General features: G+C 34.3%; 1 long non-coding RNA gene across 1 annotated transcript; it reads right to left on the bottom strand.

Annotated features, from left to right (window-relative positions):
* Window positions 1–330: 330 nt before the first annotated feature.
* On the bottom strand, window positions 331–9103 carry LOC148679504 (uncharacterized). The gene is made up of 6 exons (XR_015945673.1): window positions 8952–9103; window positions 6848–8394; window positions 6434–6659; window positions 3463–5503; window positions 2579–3090; window positions 331–1276 (listed from the first exon to the last, which is right to left on the bottom strand). It is a non-coding gene; the product is annotated as an uncharacterized LOC148679504 (long non-coding RNA).
* Window positions 9104–19249: the final 10146 nt, after the last annotated feature.

Here is a 19249-nt window from a genome sequence, read left to right as displayed (position 1 = left end):
GCAAGTGAAAATCTATGTCTCTGACTGAGTTTGCATTACTGCTTATTTTGACCTCTGCTGGCTGAGAAAAGTTCATCTTCAACGTCCAATACAGAATGTGATAAAACCAGATCCAGCCACTAAAATGCATCATTCTTTTTGTTTTAGACAACAATTCATGCACTGTTAAACATGTTTAAGCAAGTTGCAAGTGAACATCTATGTCTCTGACTGAATTTGCATTACTGCTTATTTTGACCTCTGCTGGCTGAGAAAAGCTCATTTTCAACGTTCAATTCAGAAAGTGATAAAAACAGATCCAGCCACTAAAAAGCTTTTTCTTTTTGTTTTAGACAACATTTCATGCACTGTTAAATATGTTTTAAGAAAGTTGCAAGTGAAAATCTATGTCTCTGACTGAGTTTGCATTACTGCTTATTTTGACCTTTGCTGGCTGAGAAAAGCTCATTTTCAACGTCCAATACAGAATGTGATAAAACCAGATATTGCCACTAAAATGCATCATTCTTTTAGTTTTAGACAAATTTTCATGCACTGTTAAACATGTTAAAGGAAGTTGCAAGTGAAAATCTATGTCTCTGACTGAGTTTGCATTACTGCTTATTTTGACCTCTGCTGGCTGAGAAAAGCTAATTTTCAACGTCCAATACAGAATGTGATAAAACCAGATCCAGCCACTAAAATGCATCATTCTTTTTGTTTAAGACAACATTTCATGCACTGTTAAACATGTCAAAGCAAGTCGCAAGTGAAAATCTATGTCTCTGACTGAGTTTGCATTACTGCTTATTTTGACCTCTGCTGGCTGAGAAAAGCTCATTTTCAACGTTCAATTCAGAAAGTGATAAAAACAGATCCAGCCACTTAAAAGCATTTTCTTTTTGTTTTAGACAACATTTCTTGCACTGTTAATTATGTTTAAGAAAGTTGCAAGTGAAAATCTATGTCTCTGACTGAGTTTGCATTACTGCTTATTTTGACCTCTGCTGGCTGAGAAAAGCTCATTTTCAATGTTCAATTCAGAAAGTGATAAAACCAGATCCAGCCACTAAAAAGCATTTTCTTTTTGTTTTAGACAACATTTTATGCACTGTTAAATATGTTTAAGAAAGTTGCAAGTGAAAATCTATGTCTCTGACTGAGTTTGCATTACTGCTTATTTTGACCTCTGCTGGCTGAGAAAAGCTAATTTTCAACGTCCAATACAGAATGTGATAAAACCAGATCCAGCCACTAAAATGCATCATTCTTTTTGTTTTAGACAACATTTCATGCACTGTTAAAGATGTTTAAGAAAGTTGCAAGTGAAAATCTATGTCTCTGACTGAGTTTGCATTACTGCTTATTTTGACCTCTGCTGGCTGAGAAAAGCTCATTTTCAACGTCAAATACAGAATGTGATAAAACCAGATCCAGCCAGTAAAATGCATCATTCTTTTTGTTTTAGACAACATTTCATGCACTGTTAAACATGTTAAAGCAAGTTGCAAGTGAAAATCTATGTCTCTGACTGAGTTTGCATTACTGCTTATTTTGACCTCTGCTGGCTGAGAAAAGCTCATTTTCAACGTCCAAAACAGAATGTGATAAAAACAGATCCAGCCACTAAAAAGCATTTTCTTTTTGTTTTAGACAACATTTCTTGCACTGTTAAATATGTTTAAGAAAGTTGCAAGTGAAAATCTATGTCTCTGACTGAGTTTGCATTACTGCTTATTTTGACCTCTGCTGGCTGAGAAAAGCTCATTTTCAACGTCCAATACAGAATGTGATAAAACCAGATCCAGCCACTAAAATGCATCATTCTTTTTGTTTTAGACAAAATTCCATGCACTGTTAAACATGTTAAAGCAAGTTGCAAGTGAAAATCGATGTCTCTGACTGAGTTTGCATTACTGCTTATTTTGACCTCTGCTGGCTGAGAAAAGCTCATTTTCAACGCCCAATACAGAATGTGATAAAACCAGATCCAGCCACTAAAATGCATCATTCTTTTTGTTTTAGACAACATTTCATGCACTGTTAAATATGTTTAAGAAAGTTGCAAGTGAAAATCTATGTCTCTGACTGAGTTTGCATTACTGCTTATTTTGACCTCTGCTGGCTGAGAAAAGCTCATTTTCAACGTCCAAAACAGAATGTGATAAAAACAGATCCAGCCACTAAAAAAGCATTTTCTTTTTGTTTTAGACAACATTTCTTGCACTGTTAAATATGTTTAAGAAAGTTGCAAGTGAAAATCTATGTCTCTGACTGAGTTTGCATTACTGCTTATTTTGACCTCTGCTGGCTGAGAAAAGCTCATTTTCAACGTCCAATACAGAATGTGATAAAACCAGATCCAGCCACTAAACTGCATCATTCTTTTTGTTTTAGACAACATTTCATGCATTGTTAAACATGTTAAAGCAAGTTGCAAGTGAAAATCTATGTCTCTGACTGAGTTTGCATTACTGCTTATTTTGACCTCTGCTGGCTGAGAAAAGCTCATTTTCAACGTCCAATACCGAATGTGATAAAACCAGATCCAGCCACTAAAATGCATCATTCTTTTTATTTTAGACAACATTTCATGCACTGTTAAATATGTTTAAGAAAGTTGCAAGTGAAAATCTATGTCTCTGACTGAGTTTGCATTTCTGCTTATTTTGACCTTTGCTGGCTGAGAAAAGCTCATTTTCAACGTCTAAAACAGAATGTGATAAAAACAGATCCAGCCACTAAAAAGCATTTTCTTTTTGTTTTAGACAACATTTCTTGCACCGGTAAATGTGTTTAAGAAAGTTGCAAGTGAAAATCTATGTCTCTGACTGTGTTTGCATTACTGCTTATTTTGACCTCTGCTGGCTGAGAAAAGCTCATTTTCAACGTTCAATTCAGAAAGTGATAAAAACAGATCCAGCCACTAAAAAGCTTTTTCTTTTTGTTTTAGACAACATTTCATGCACTGTTAAACATGTTAAAGGAAGTTGCAAGTGAAAATCTATGTCTCTGACTGAGTTTGCATTACTGCTTATTTTGACCTCTGCTGGCTGAGAAAAGCTCATTTTCAACGTCCAATACAGAATGTGATAAAACCAGATCCAGCCACTAAAATGCATCATTCTTTTTGTTTTAGACAAAATTCCATGCACTGTTAAACATGTTACAGCAAGTTGCAAGTGAAAATCTATGTCTCTGACTGAGTTTGCATTTCTGCTTATTTTGACCTTTGCTGGCTGAGAAAAGCTAATTTTCAACGTCTAAAACAGAATAAGATAAAAACAGATCCAGCCACTAAAAAGCATTTTCTTTTTGTTTTAGACAACAATTCTTGCACTGGTAAATATGTTTAAGAAAGTTGCAAGTGAAAATCTATGTCTCTGACTGAGTTTGCATTACTGCTTATTTTGACCTCTGCTGGCTGAGAAAAGCTCATTTTCAACGTCCAATACAGAATGTGATAAAACCAGATCCAGCCACTAAAATGCATCATTCTTTTTGTTTAAGACAACATTTCATGCACTGTTAAACATGTCAAAGCAAGTTGCAAGTGAAAATCTATGTCTCTGACTGAGTTTGCATTACTGCTTATTTTGACCTCTGCTGGCTGAGAAAAGTTCATTTTCAACGTTCAATTCAGAAAGTGATAAAAACAGATCCAGCCACTTAAAAGCATTTCCTTTTTGTTTTAGACAACATTTCTTGCACTGTTAAATATGTTTAAGAAAGTTGCAAGTGAAAATCTATGTCTCTGACTGAGTTTGCATTACTGCTTATTTTGACCTCTGCTGGCTGAGAAAAGTTCATTTTCAACGTTCAATTCAGAAAGTGATAAAAACAGATCCAGCCACTAAAAAGCTTTTTCTTTTTGTTTTAGACAACATTTCATGCACTGTTAAATATGTTTTAAGAAAGTTGCAAGTGAAAATCTATGTCTCTGACTGAGTTTGCATTACTGCTTATTTTGACCTCTGCTGGCTGAGAAAAGCTCATTTTCAACGTCCAATACAGAATGTGATAAAACCTGATCCAGCCACTAAAATGCATCATTATTTTTGTTTTAGACAACATTTCATGCACTGTTAAACATGTTACAGCAAGTTGCAAGTGAAAATCTATGTCTCTGACTGAGTTTGCATTTCTGCTTATTTTGACCTTTGCTGGCTGAGAAAAGCTAATTTTCAACGTCTAAAACAGAATGTGATAAAAACAGATCCAGCCACTAAAAAGCATTTTCTTTTTGTTTTAGACAACATTTCTTGCACTGGTAAATATGTTTAAGAAAGTTGCAAGTGAAAATCTATGTCTCTGACTGTGTTTGCATTACTGCTTATTTTGACCTCTGCTGGCTGAGAAAAGCTCATTTTCAACGTTCAATTCAGAAAGTGATAAAAACAGATCCAGCCACTAAAAAGCTTTTTCTTTTTGTTTTAGACAACATTTCATGCACTGTTAAATATGTTTTAAGAAAGTTGCAAGTGAAAATCTATATCTCTGACTGAGTTTGCATTACTGCTTATTTTGACCTTTGCTGGCTGAGAAAAGCTCATTTTCAACATCCAATACAGAATGTGATAAAACCAAATATTGCCACTAAAATGCATCATTCTTTTTGTTTTAGACAAATTTTCATGCACTGTTAAACATGTTAAAGGAAGTTGCAAGTGAAAATCTATGTCTCTGACTGAGTTTGCATTACTGCTTATTTTGACCTCTGCTGGCTGAGAAAAGCTCATTTTCAACGTCCAATACAGAATGTGATAAAACCAGATCCAGCCACTAAAATGCATCATTCTTTTTGTTTAAGACAACATTTCATGCACTGTTAAACATGTCAAAGCAAGTTGCAAGTGAAAATCTATGTCTCTGACTGAGTTTGCATTACTGCTTATTTTGACCTCTGCTGGCTGAGAAAAGTTCATTTTCAACGTTCAATTCAGAAAGTGATAAAAACAGATCCAGCCACTTAAAAGCATTTCCTTTTTGTTTTAGACAACATTTCTTGCACTGTTAAATATGTTTAAGAAAGTTGCAAGTGAAAATCTATGTCTCTGACTGAGTTTGCATTACTGCTTATTTTGACCTCTGCTGGCTGAGAAAAGCTCATTTTCAATGTTCAATTCAGAAAGTGATAAAACCAGATCCAGCCACTAAAAAGCATTTTCTTTTTGTTTTAGACAACATTTTATGCACTGTTAAATATGATTAAGCAAGTTGCAAGTGAAAATCTATGTCTCTGACTGAGTTTGCATTACTGCATATTTTGACCTCTGCTGGCTGAGAAAAGCTCATTTTCAACGTCCAATACAGAATGTGATAAAACCAGATCCAGCCACTAAAATGCATCATTCTTTTTGTTTTAGACAACATTTCATGCACTGTTAAACTTGGTTAAGCAAGTTGCAAGTGAAAATCTATGTCTCTAACTGAGTTTGCATTACTGCCTATTTTTACCTCTGCTGGCTGAGAAAAGCTCATTTTCAACGTCCAATACAGAATGTGATAAAACCAGATCCAGCCACTAAAATGCATCATTCTTTTTGTTTTAGACAACTTTTTATGCACTGTTAAACATGTTAAAGCAAGTTGCAAGTGAAAATCTATGTCTCTGACTGAGTTTGCATAACTGCTTATTTTGACCTCTGCTGGCTGAGAAAAGCTCATTTTCAACGTCCAATACAGAATGTGATAAAACCAGATCCAACCACTAAAATGCATCATTCTTTTTATTTTAGACAACATTTCATGCACTGTTATATATGTTTAAGAAAGTTGCAAGTGAAAATCTATGTCTCTGACTGAGTTTGCATTACTGCTTATTTTGACCTCTGCTGGCTGAGAAAAGCTAATTTTCAACGTCAAATACAGAATGTGATAAAACCAGATCCAGCCACTTAAATGCATCATTCTTTTTGTTTTAGACAACATTTCATGCACTGTTAAACATGTTACAGCAAGTTGCAAGTGAAAATCTATGTCTCTGACTGAGTTTGCATTTCTGCTTATTTTGACCTTTGCTGGCTGAGAAAAGCTAATTTTCAACGTCTAAAACAGAATAAGATAAAAACAGATCCAGCCACTAAAAAGCATTTTCTTTTTGTTTTAGACAACAATTCTTGCACTGGTAAATATGTTTAAGAAAGTTGCAAGTGAAAATCTATGTCTCTGACTGAGTTTGCATTACTGCTTATTTTGACCTCTGCTGGCTGAGAAAAGCTCATTTTCAACGTCCAATACAGAATGTGATAAAACCAGATCCAGCCACTAAAATGCATCATTCTTTTTGTTTAAGACAACATTTCATGCACTGTTAAACATGTCAAAGCAAGTTGCAAGTGAAAATCTATGTCTCTGACTGAGTTTGCATTACTGCTTATTTTGACCTCTGCTGGCTGAGAAAAGTTCATTTTCAACGTTCAATTCAGAAAGTGATAAAAACAGATCCAGCCACTTAAAAGCATTTCCTTTTTGTTTTAGACAACATTTCTTGCACTGTTAAATATGTTTAAGAAAGTTGCAAGTGAAAATCTATGTCTCTGACTGAGTTTGCATTACTGCTTATTTTGACCTCTGCTGGCTGAGAAAAGTTCATTTTCAACGTTCAATTCAGAAAGTGATAAAAACAGATCCAGCCACTAAAAAGCTTTTTCTTTTTGTTTTAGACAACATTTCATGCACTGTTAAATATGTTTTAAGAAAGTTGCAAGTGAAAATCTATGTCTCTGACTGAGTTTGCATTACTGCTTATTTTGACCTTTGCTGGCTGAGAAAAGCTCATTTTCAACGTCCAATACAGAATGTGATAAAACCAGATATTGCCACTAAAATGCATCATTCTTTTTGTTTTAGACAAATTTTCATGCACTGTTAAACATGTTAAAGGAAGTTGCAAGTGAAAATCTATGTCTCTGACTGAGTTTGCATTACTGCTTATTTTGACCTCTGCTGGCTGAGAAAAGCTCATTTTCAACGTCCAATACAGAATGTGATAAAACCAGATCCAGCCACTAAAATGCATCATTCTTTTTGTTTAAGACAACATTTCATGCACTGTTAAACATGTCAAAGCAAGTTGCAAGTGAAAATCTATGTCTCTGACTGAGTTTGCATTACTGCTTATTTTGACCTCTGCTGGCTGAGAAAAGCTCATTTTCAACGTCAAATACAGAATGTGATAAAACCAGATCCAGCCACTTAAATGCATCATTCTTTTTGTTTTAGACAACATTTCATGCACTGTTAAACATGTTACAGCAAGTTGCAAGTGAAAATCTATGTCTCTGACTGAGTTTGCATTTCTGCTTATTTTGACCTTTGCTGGCTGAGAAAAGCTAATTTTCAACGTCTAAAACAGAATAAGATAAAAACAGATCCAGCCACTAAAAAGCATTTTCTTTTTGTTTTAGACAACAATTCTTGCACTGGTAAATATGTTTAAGAAAGTTGCAAGTGAAAATCTATGTCTCTGACTGAGTTTGCATTACTGCTTATTTTGACCTCTGCTGGCTGAGAAAAGCTCATTTTCAACGTCCAATACAGAATGTGATAAAACCAGATCCAGCCACTAAAATGCATCATTCTTTTTGTTTAAGACAACATTTCATGCACTGTTAAACATGTCAAAGCAAGTTGCAAGTGAAAATCTATGTCTCTGACTGAGTTTGCATTACTGCTTATTTTGACCTCTGCTGGCTGAGAAAAGTTCATTTTCAACGTTCAATTCAGAAAGTGATAAAAACAGATCCAGCCACTTAAAAGCATTTCCTTTTTGTTTTAGACAACATTTCTTGCACTGTTAAATATGTTTAAGAAAGTTGCAAGTGAAAATCTATGTCTCTGACTGAGTTTGCATTACTGCTTATTTTGACCTCTGCTGGCTGAGAAAAGTTCATTTTCAACGTTCAATTCAGAAAGTGATAAAAACAGATCCAGCCACTAAAAAGCTTTTTCTTTTTGTTTTAGACAACATTTCATGCACTGTTAAATATGTTTTAAGAAAGTTGCAAGTGAAAATCTATGTCTCTGACTGAGTTTGCATTACTGCTTATTTTGACCTTTGCTGGCTGAGAAAAGCTCATTTTCAACGTCCAATACAGAATGTGATAAAACCAGATATTGCCACTAAAATGCATCATTCTTTTTGTTTTAGACAAATTTTCATGCACTGTTAAACATGTTAAAGGAAGTTGCAAGTGAAAATCTATGTCTCTGACTGAGTTTGCATTACTGCTTATTTTGACCTCTGCTGGCTGAGAAAAGCTCATTTTCAACGTCCAATACAGAATGTGATAAAACCAGATCCAGCCACTAAAATGCATCATTCTTTTTGTTTAAGACAACATTTCATGCACTGTTAAACATGTCAAAGCAAGTTGCAAGTGAAAATCTATGTCTCTGACTGAGCTTGCATTACTGCTTATTTTGACCTCTGCTGGCTGAGAAAAGCTCATTTTCAACGTTCAATTCAGAAAGTGATAAAAACAGATCCAGCCACTTAAAAGCATTTTCTTTTTGTTTTAGACAACATTTCTTGCACTGTTAAATATGTTTAAGAAAGTTGCAAGTGAAAATCTATGTCTCTGACTGAGTTTGCATTACTGCTTATTTTGACCTCTGCTGGCTGAGAAAAGCTCACTTTCAATGTTCAATTCAGAAAGTGATAAAACCAGATCCAGCCACTAAAAAGCATTTTCTTTTTGTTTTAAACAACATTTTATGCACTGTTAAATATGTTTAAGAAAGTTGCAAGTGAAAATCTATGTCTCTGACTGAGTTTGCATTACTGCTTATTTTGACCTCTGCTGGCTGAGAAAAGCTCATTTTCAACATCCACTACAGAATGTGATAAAACCAGATCCAGCCACTAAAATGCATTATTCTTTTTGTTTTAGACAACATTTCATGCACTGTTAAACATGTTAAAGCAAGTTGCAAGGGAAAATCTATGTCTCTGACTGAGTTTGCATTACTGCTTATTTTGACCTCTGCTGGCTGAGAAAAGTTCATTTTCAACGTTCAATTCAGAAAGTGATAAAAACAGATCCAGCCACTTAAAAGCATTTCCTTTTTGTTTTAGACAACATTTCTTGCACTGTTAAATATGTTTAAGAAAGTTGCAAGTGAAAATCTATGTCTCTGACTGAGTTTGCATTACTGCTTATTTTGACCTCTGCTGGCTGAGAAAAGTTCATTTTCAACGTTCAATTCAGAAAATGATAAAAACAGATCCAGCCACTAAAAAGCTTTTTCTTTTTGTTTTAGACAACATTTCATGCACTGTTAAATATGTTTTAAGAAAGTTGCAAGTGAAAATCTATGTCTCTGACTGAGTTTGCATTACTGCTTATTTTGACCTTTGCTGGCTGAGAAAAGCTCATTTTCAACGTCCAATACAGAATGTGATAAAACCAGATATTGCCACTAAAATGCATCATTCTTTTTGTTTTAGACAAATTTTCATGCACTGTTAAACATGTTAAAGGAAGTTGCAAGTGAAAATCTATGTCTCTGACTGAGTTTGCATTACTGCTTATTTTGACCTCTGCTGGCTGAGAAAAGCTCATTTTCAACGTCCAATACAGAATGTGATAAAACCAGATCCAGCCACTAAAATGCATCATTCTTTTTGTTTAAGACAACATTTCATGCACTGTTAAACATGTCAAAGCAAGTTGCAAGTGAAAATCTATGTCTCTGACTGAGCTTGCATTACTGCTTATTTTGACCTCTGCTGGCTGAGAAAAGCTCATTTTCAACGTTCAATTCAGAAAGTGATAAAAACAGATCCAGCCACTTAAAAGCATTTTCTTTTTGTTTTAGACAACATTTCTTGCACTGTTAAATATGTTTAAGAAAGTTGCAAGTGAAAATCTATGTCTCTGACTGAGTTTGCATTACTGCTTATTTTGACCTCTGCTGGCTGAGAAAAGCTCACTTTCAATGTTCAATTCAGAAAGTGATAAAACCAGATCCAGCCACTAAAAAGCATTTTCTTTTTGTTTTAAACAACATTTTATGCACTGTTAAATATGTTTAAGAAAGTTGCAAGTGAAAATCTATGTCTCTGACTGAGTTTGCATTACTGCTTATTTTGACCTCTGCTGGCTGAGAAAAGCTCATTTTCAACGTCCAATACAGAATGTGATAAAACCAGATCCAGCCACTAAAATGCATTATTCTTTTTGTTTTAGACAACATTTCATGCACTGTTAAACATGTTAAAGCAAGTTGCAAGGGAAAATCTATGTCTCTGACTGAGTTTGCATTACTGCTTATTTTTACCTCTACTGGCTGAGAAAAGCTCATTTTCAACGTCCAATACAGAATGTGATAAAACCAGATCCAGCCACTAAAATGCATCATTCTTTTTGTTTTAGACAACATTTCACGCACTGTTAAACTTGATTAAGCAAGTTGCAAGTGAAAATCTATGTCTCTGACTGAGTTTGCATTACTGCTTATTTTGACCTCTGCTGGCTGAGAAAAGTTCATTTTCAACGTCCAATACAGAATGTGATAAAACCAGATATTGCCACTAAAATGCATCATTCTTTTTGTTTTAGACAAAATTTCATGCACTGTTAAACATGTTAAAGCAAGTTGCAAGTGAAAATCTATGTCTCTGACTGAGTTTGCATTACTGCTTATTTTGACCTCTGCTGGCTGAGAAAAGCTCATTTTCAACGTCCAACACAGAATGTGATAAAACCAGATCCAGCAACTAAAATGCATCATTCCTTTTGTTGTAGACAACATTTCATGCACTGTTAAACATGTCAAAGCAAGTTGCAAGGGAAAATCTATGTCTCTGACTGAGTTTGCATAACTGCTTATTTTGACCTCTGCTGGCTGAGAAAAGCTCATTTTCAACGTCCAATACAGAATGTGATAAAACCAGATCCAGCCACTAAAATGCATCATTCTTTTTATTTTAGACAACATTTCATGCACTGTTATATATGTTTAAGAAAGTTGCAAGTGAAAATCTATGTCTCTGACTGAGTTTGTATTACTGCTTATTTTGACCTCTGCTGGCTGAGAAAAGCTCATTTTCAACGTCAAATACAGAATGTGATAAAACCAGATCCAGCCACTTAAATGCATCATTCTTTTTGTTTTAGACAACATTTCATGCACTGTTAAACATGTTACAGCAAGTTGCAAGTGAAAATCTATGTCTCTGACTGAGTTTGCATTTCTGCTTATTTTGACCTTTGCTGGCTGAGAAAAGCTCATTTTCAACGTCTAAAACAGAATGTGATAAAAACAGATCCAGCCACTAAAAAGCATTTTCTTTTTGTTTTAGACAACATTTCTTGCACCGGTAAATGTGTTTAAGAAAGTTGCAAGTGAAAATCTATGTCTCTGACTGTGTTTGCATTACTGCTTATTTTGACCTCTGCTGGCTGAGAAAAGCTCATTTTCAACGTTCAATTCAGAAAGTGATAAAAACAGATCCAGCCACTAAAAAGCTTTTTCTTTTTGTTTTAGACAACATTTCATGCACTGTTAAACATGTTAAAGGAAGTTGCAAGTGAAAATCTATGTCTCTGACTGAGTTTGCATTACTGCTTATTTTGACCTCTGCTGGCTGAGAAAAGCTCATTTTCAACGTCCAATACAGAATGTGATAAAACCAGATCCAGCCACTAAAATGCATCATTCTTTTTGTTTAAGACAACATTTCATGCACTGTTAAACATGTCAAAGCAAGTTGCAAGTGAAAATCTATGTCTCTGACTGAGTTTGCATTACTGCTTATTTTGACCTCTGCTGGCTGAGAAAAGCTCATTTTCAACGTTCAATTCAGAAAGTGATAAAAACAGATCCAGCCACTTAAAAGCATTTTCTTTTTGTTTTAGACAACATTTCTTGCACTGTTAAATATGTTTAAGAAAGTTGCAAGTGAAAATCTATGTCTCTGACTGAGTTTGCATTACTGCTTATTTTGACCTCTGCTGGCTGAGAAAAGCTCATTTTCAATGTTCAATTCAGAAAGTGATAAAACCAGATCCAGCCACTATAAAGCATTTTCTTTTTGTTTTAGACAACATTTTATGCACTGTTAAATATGTTTAAGAAAGTTGCAAGTGTAAATCTATGTCTCTGACTGAGTTTGCATTACTGCTTATTTTGACCTCTGCTGGCTGAGAAAAGCTCATTTTCAACGTCCAATACAAAATGTGATAAAACCAGATCCAGCCACTAAAATGCATCATTCTTTTTATTTTAGACAACATTTCATGCACTTTTATATATGTTTAAGAAAGTTGCAAGTGAAAATCTATGTCTCTGACTGAGTTTGCATTACTGCTTATTTTGACCTCTGCTGGCTGAGAAAAGCTCATTTTCAACGTCAAATACAGAATGTGATAAAACCAGATCCAGCAACTTAAATGCATCATTCTTTTTGTTTTAGACAACATTTCATGCACTGTTAAACATGTTACAGCAAGTTGCAAGTGAAAATCTATGTCTCTGACTGAGTTTGCATTTCTGCTTATTTTGACCTTTGCTGGCTGAGAAAATCTCAATTTCAACGTCTAAAACAGAATGTGATAAAAACAGATCCAGCCACTAAAAAGCATTTTCTTTTTGTTTTAGACAACATTTCTTGCACCGGTAAATGTGTTTAAGAAAGTTGCAAGTGAAAATCTATGTCTCTGACTGTGTTTGCATTACTGCTTATTTTGACCTCTGCTGGCTGAGAAAAGCTCATTTTCAACGTTCAATTCAGAAAGTGATAAAAACAGATCCAGCCACTAAAAAGCTTTTTCTTTTTGTTTTAGACAACATTTCATGCACTGTTAAACATGTTAAAGGAAGTTGCAAGTGAAAATCTATGTCTCTGACTGAGTTTGCATTACTGCTTATTTTGACCTCTGCTGGCTGAGAAAAGCTCATTTTCAACGTCCAATACAGAATGTGATAAAACCAGATCCAGCCACTAAAATGCATCATTCTTTTTGTTTAAGACAACATTTCATGCACTGTTAAACATGTCAAAGCAAGTTGCAAGTGAAAATCTATGTCTCTGACTGAGTTTGCATTACTGCTTATTTTGACCTCTGCTGGCTGAGAAAAGCTCATTTTCAACGTTCAATTCAGAAAGTGATAAAAACAGATCCAGCCACTTAAAAGCATTTTCTTTTTGTTTTAGACAACATTTCTTGCACTGTTAAATATGTTTAAGAAAGTTGCAAGTGAAAATCTATGTCTCTGACTGAGTTTGCATTACTGCTTATTTTGACCTCTGCTGGCTGAGAAAAGCTCATTTTCAATGTTCAATTCAGAAAGTGATAAAACCAGATCCAGCCACTATAAAGCATTTTCTTTTTGTTTTAGACAACATTTTATGCACTGTTAAATATGTTTAAGAAAGTTGCAAGTGTAAATCTATGTCTCTGACTGAGTTTGCATTACTGCTTATTTTGACCTCTGCTGGCTGAGAAAAGCTCATTTTCAACGTCCAATACAAAATGTGATAAAACCAGATCCAGCCACTAAAATGCATCATTCTTTTTATTTTAGACAACATTTCATGCACTTTTATATATGTTTAAGAAAGTTGCAAGTGAAAATCTATGTCTCTGACTGAGTTTGCATTACTGCTTATTTTGACCTCTGCTGGCTGAGAAAAGCTCATTTTCAACGTCAAATACAGAATGTGATAAAACCAGATCCAGCAACTTAAATGCATCATTCTTTTTGTTTTAGACAACATTTCATGCACTGTTAAACATGTTACAGCAAGTTGCAAGTGAAAATCTATGTCTCTGACTGAGTTTGCATTTCTGCTTATTTTGACCTTTGCTGGCTGAGAAAATCTCAATTTCAACGTCTAAAACAGAATGTGATAAAAACAGATCCAGCCACTAAAAAGCATTTTCTTTTTGTTTTAGACAACATTTCTTGCACCGGTAAATGTGTTTAAGAAAGTTGCAAGTGAAAATCTATGTCTCTGACTGTGTTTGCATTACTGCTTATTTTGACCTCTGCTGGCTGAGAAAAGCTCATTTTCAACGTTCAATTCAGAAAGTGATAAAAACAGATCCAGCCACTAAAAAGCTTTTTCTTTTTGTTTTAGACAACATTTCATGCACTGTTAAACATGTTAAAGGAAGTTGCAAGTGAAAATCTATGTCTCTGACTGAGTTTGCATTACTGCTTATTTTGACCTCTGCTGGCTGAGAAAAGCTCATTTTCAACGTCCAATACAGAATGTGATAAAACCAGATCCAGCCACTAAAATGCATCATTCTTTTTGTTTAAGACAACATTTCATGCACTGTTAAACATGTCAAAGCAAGTTGCAAGTGAAAATCTATGTCTCTGACTGAGTTTGCATTACTGCTTATTTTGACCTCTGCTGGCTGAGAAAAGCTCATTTTAAACGTTTAATTCAGAAAGTGATAAAAACAGATCCAGCCACTTAAAAGCATTTTCTTTTTGTTTTAGACAACATTTCTTGCACTGTTAAATATGTTTAAGAAAGTTGCAAGTGAAAATCTATGTCTCTGACTGAGTTTGCATTACTGCTTATTTTGACCTCTGCTGGCTGAGAAAAGCTCATTTTCAATGTTCAATTCAGAAAGTGATAAAACCAGATCCAGCCACTAAAAAGCATTTTCTTTTTGTTTTAGACAACATTTTATGCACTGTTAAATATGTTTAAGAAAGTTGCAAGTGTAAATCTATGTCTCTGACTGAGTTTGCATTACTGCTTATTTTGACCTCTGCTGGCTGAGAAAAGCTCATTTTCAACGTCCAATACAAAATGTGATAAAACCAGATCCAGCCACTAAAATGCATCATTCTTTTTATTTTAGACAACATTTCATGCACTTTTATATATGTTAAAGAAAGTTGCAAGTGAAAATCTATGTCTCTGACTGAGTTTGCATTACTGCTTATTTTAACCTCTGCTGGCTGAGAAAAGCTTATTTTCAACGTTCAATTCAGAAAGTGATAAAAACAGATCCAGCCACTTAAAAGCATTTTCTTTTTGTTTTAGACAACATTTCTTCCACTGTTAAATATGTTTAAGAAAGTTGCAAGTGAAAATCTATGTCTCTGACTGAGTATGCATTACTGCTTATTTTGACCTCTGCTGGCTGAGAAAAGCTCATTTTCAATGTTCAATTCAGAAAGTGATAAAACCAGATCCAGCCACTAAAAAGCATTTTCTTTTTGTTTTAGACAACATTTTATGCACTGTTAAATATGTTTAAGAAAGTTGCAAGTGAAAATCTATGTCTCTGACTGAGTTTGCATTACTGCTTATTTTGACCTCTGCTGGCTGAGAAAAGCTCATTTTCAACGTCCAATACAAAATGTGATAAAACCAGATCCAGCCACTAAAATGCATCATTCTTTTTATTTTAGACAACATTTCATGCACTGTTAAAGATGTTTAAGAAAGTTGCAAGTGAAAATCTATGTCTCTGACTGAGTTTGCATTACTGCTTATTTTGACCTCTGCTGGCTGAGAAAAGCTCATTTTCAACGTCAAATACAGAATGTGATAAAACCAGATCCAGCCACTTAAATGCATCATTCTTTTTGTTTTAGACAACATTTCATGCACTGTTAAACATGTTACAGCAAGTTGCAAGTGAAAATCTATGTCTCTGACTGAGTTTGCATTTCTGCTTATTTTGACCTTTGCTGGCTGAGAAAAGCTAATTTTCAACGTCTAAAACAGAATGTGATAAAAACAGATCCAGCCACTAAAAAGCATTTTCTTTTTGTTTTAGACAACATTTCTTGCACTGGTAAATATGTTTAAGAAAGTTGCAAGTGAAAATCTATGTCTCTGACTGTGTTTGCATTACTGCTTATTTTGACCTTTGCTGGCTGAGAAAAGCTCATTTTCAACGTTCAATTCAGAAAGTGATAAAAACAGATCCAGCCACTAAAAAGCTTTTTCTTTTTGTTTTAGACAACATTTCATGCACTGTTAAATATGTTTTAAGAAAGTTGCAAGTGAAAATCTATGTCTCTGACTGAGTTTGCATTACTGCTTATTTTGACCTTTGCTGGCTGAGAAAAGCTCATTTTCAACATCCAATACAGAATGTGATAAAACCAGATATTGCCACTAAAATGCATCATTCTTTTTGTTTTAGACAAATTTTCATGCACTGTTAAACATGTTAAAGGAAGTTGCAAGTGAAAATCTATGTCTCTGACTGAGTTTGCATTACTGCTTATTTTGACCTCTGCTGGCTGAGAAAAGCTCATTTTCAACGTCCAATACAGAATGTGATAAAACCAGATCCAGCCACTAAAATGCATCATTCTTTTTGTTTAAGACAACATTTCATGCACTGTTAAACAAGTCAAAGCAAGTTGCAAGTGAAAATCTATGTCTCTGACTGAGTTTGCATTACTGCTTATTTTGACCTCTGCTGGCTGAGAAAAGTTCATTTTCAACGTTCAATTCAGAAAGTGATAAAAACAGATCCAGCCACTTAAAAGCATTTTCTTTTTGTTTTAGACAACATTTCTTGCACTGTTAAATATGTTTAAGAAAGTTGCAAGTGAAAATCTATGTCTCTGACTGAGTTTGCATTTCTGCTTATTTTGACCTTTGCTGGCTGAGAAAAGCTAATTTTCAACGTCTAAAACAGAATGTGATAAAAACAGATCCAGCCACTAAAAAGCATTTTCTTTTTGTTTTAGACAACATTTCTTGCACTGGTAAATATGTTTAAGAAAGTTGCAAGTGAAAATCTATGTCTCTGACTGTGTTTGCATTACTGCTTATTTTGACCTTTGCTGGCTGAGAAAAGCTCATTTTCAACGTTCAATTCAGAAAGTGATAAAAACAGATCCAGCCACTTAAAAGCATTTTCTTTTTGTTTTAGACAACATTTCTTGCACTGTTAAATATGTTTAAGAAAGTTGCAAGTGAAAATCTATGTCTCTGACTGAGTTTGCATTACTTCTTATTTTGACATCTGCTGGCTGAGAAAAGCTCATTTTCAATGTTCAATTCAGAAAGTGATAAAACCAGATCCAGCCACTAAAAAGCATTTTCTTTTTGTTTTAGACAACATTTTATGCACTGTTAAATATGTTTAAGAAAGTTGCAAGTGAAAATCTATGTCTCTGACTGAGTTTGCATTACTGCTTATTTTGACCTCTGCTGGCTGAGAAAAGCTCATTTTCAACGTCCAATACAGAATGTGATAAAACCAGATCCAGCCACTTAAATGCATCATTCTTTTTGTTTTAGACAACATTTCATGCACTGTTAAACATGTTACAGCAAGTTGCAAGTGAAAATCTATGTCTCTGACTGAGTTTGCATTTCTGCTTATTTTGACCTTTGCTGGCTGAGAAAAGCTAATTTTCAAAGTCTAAAACAGAATGTGATAAAAACAGATCCAGCCACTAAAAAGCATTTTCTTTTTGTTTTAGACAACATTTCTTGCACTGGTAAATATGTTTAAGAAAGTTGCAAGTGAAAATCTATGTCTCTGACTGTGTTTGCATTACTGCTTATTTTGACCTTTGCTGGCTGAGAAAAGCTCATTTTCAACGTTCAATTCAGAAAGTGATAAAAACAGATCCAGCCACTAAAAAGCTTTTTCTTTTTGTTTTAGACAACATTTCATGCACTGTTAAATATGTTTTAAGAAAGTTGCAAGTGAAAATCTATGTCTCTGACTGAGTTTGCATTACTGCTTATTTTGACCTTTGCTGGCTGAGAAAAGCTCATTTTCAACATCCAATACAGAATGTGATAAAACCAGATATTGCCACTAAAATGCATCATTCTTTTTGTTTTAGACAAATTTTCATGCACTGTTAAACATGTTAAAGGAAGTTGCAAGTGAAAATCTATGTCTCTGACTGAGTTTGCATTACTGCTTATTTTGACCTCTGCTGGCTGAGAAAAGCTCATTTTCAATGTCCAATACAGAATGTGATAAAACCAGATCCAGCCACTAAAATGCATCATTCTTTTTGTTTAAGACAACATTTCATGCACTGTTAAACATGTCAAAGCAAGTTGCAAGTGAAAATCTATGTCTCTGACTGAGTTTGCATTACTGCTTATTTTGACCTCTGCTGGCTGAGAAAAGTTCATTTTCAACGTTCAATTCAGAAAGTGATAAAAACAGATCCAGCCACTTAAAAGCATTTTCTTTTTGTTTTAGACAACATTTCTTGCACTGTTAAATATGTTTAAGAAAGTTGCAAGTGAAAATCTATGTCTCTGACTGAGTTTGCATTACTTCTTATTTTGACCTCTGCTGGCTGAGAAAAGCTCATTTTCAATGTTCAATTCAGAAAGTGATAAAACCAGATCCAGCCACTAAAAAGCATTTTCTTTTTGTTTTAGACAACATTTTATGCACTGTTAAATATGTTTAAGAAAGTTGCAAGTGAAAATCTATGTCTCTGACTGAGTTTGCATTACTGCTTATTTTGACCTCTGCTGGCTGAGAAAAGCTCATTTTCAACGTCCAATACAAAATGTGATAAAACCAGATCCAGCCACTAAAATGCATCATTCTTTTTATTTTAGACAACATTTCATGCACTGTTATATATGTTTAAGAAAGTTGCAAGTGAAAATCTATGTCTCTGACTGAGTTTGCATTACTGCTTATTTTGACCTCTGCTGGCTGAGAAAAGCTCATTTTCAACGTCAAATACAGAATGTGATAAAACCAGATCCAGCCACTTAAATGCATCATTCTTTTTGTTTTAGACAACATTTCATGCACTGTTAAACATGTTACAGCAAGTTGCAAGTGAAAATCTATGTCTCTGACTGAGTTTGCATTTCTGCTTATTTTGACCTTTGCTGGCTGAGAAAAGCTAATTTTCAACGTCTAAAACAGAATGTGATAAAAACAGATCCAGCCACTAAAAAGCATTTTCTTTTTGTTTTAGACAACATTTCTTGCACTGGAAAATATGTTTAAGAAAGTTGCAAGTGAAAATCTGTCTCTGACTGTGTTTGCATTACTGCTTATTTTGACCTCTGCTGGCTGAGAAAAGCTCATTTTCAACGTTCAATTCAGAAAGTGATAAAAACAGATCCAGCCACTAAAAAGCTTTTTCTTTTTGTTTTAGACAACATTTCATGCACTGTTAAATATGTTTTAAGAAAGTTGCAAGTGAAAATCTATGTCTCTGACTGAGTTTGCATTACTGCTTATTTTGACCTTTGCTGGCTGAGAAAAGCTCATTTTCAACGTCCAATACAGAATGTGATAAAACCAGATATTGCCACTAAAATGCATCATTC

Source organism: Danio rerio, chromosome 22 (assembly GCF_052040795.2).
Source record: "Danio rerio strain M-AB ecotype USA chromosome 22, GRCz13ab, whole genome shotgun sequence".
Lineage (NCBI taxonomy): Eukaryota > Metazoa > Chordata > Actinopteri > Cypriniformes > Danionidae > Danio > Danio rerio.
This window is presented reverse-complemented; position numbering and strand designations above follow the sequence as displayed.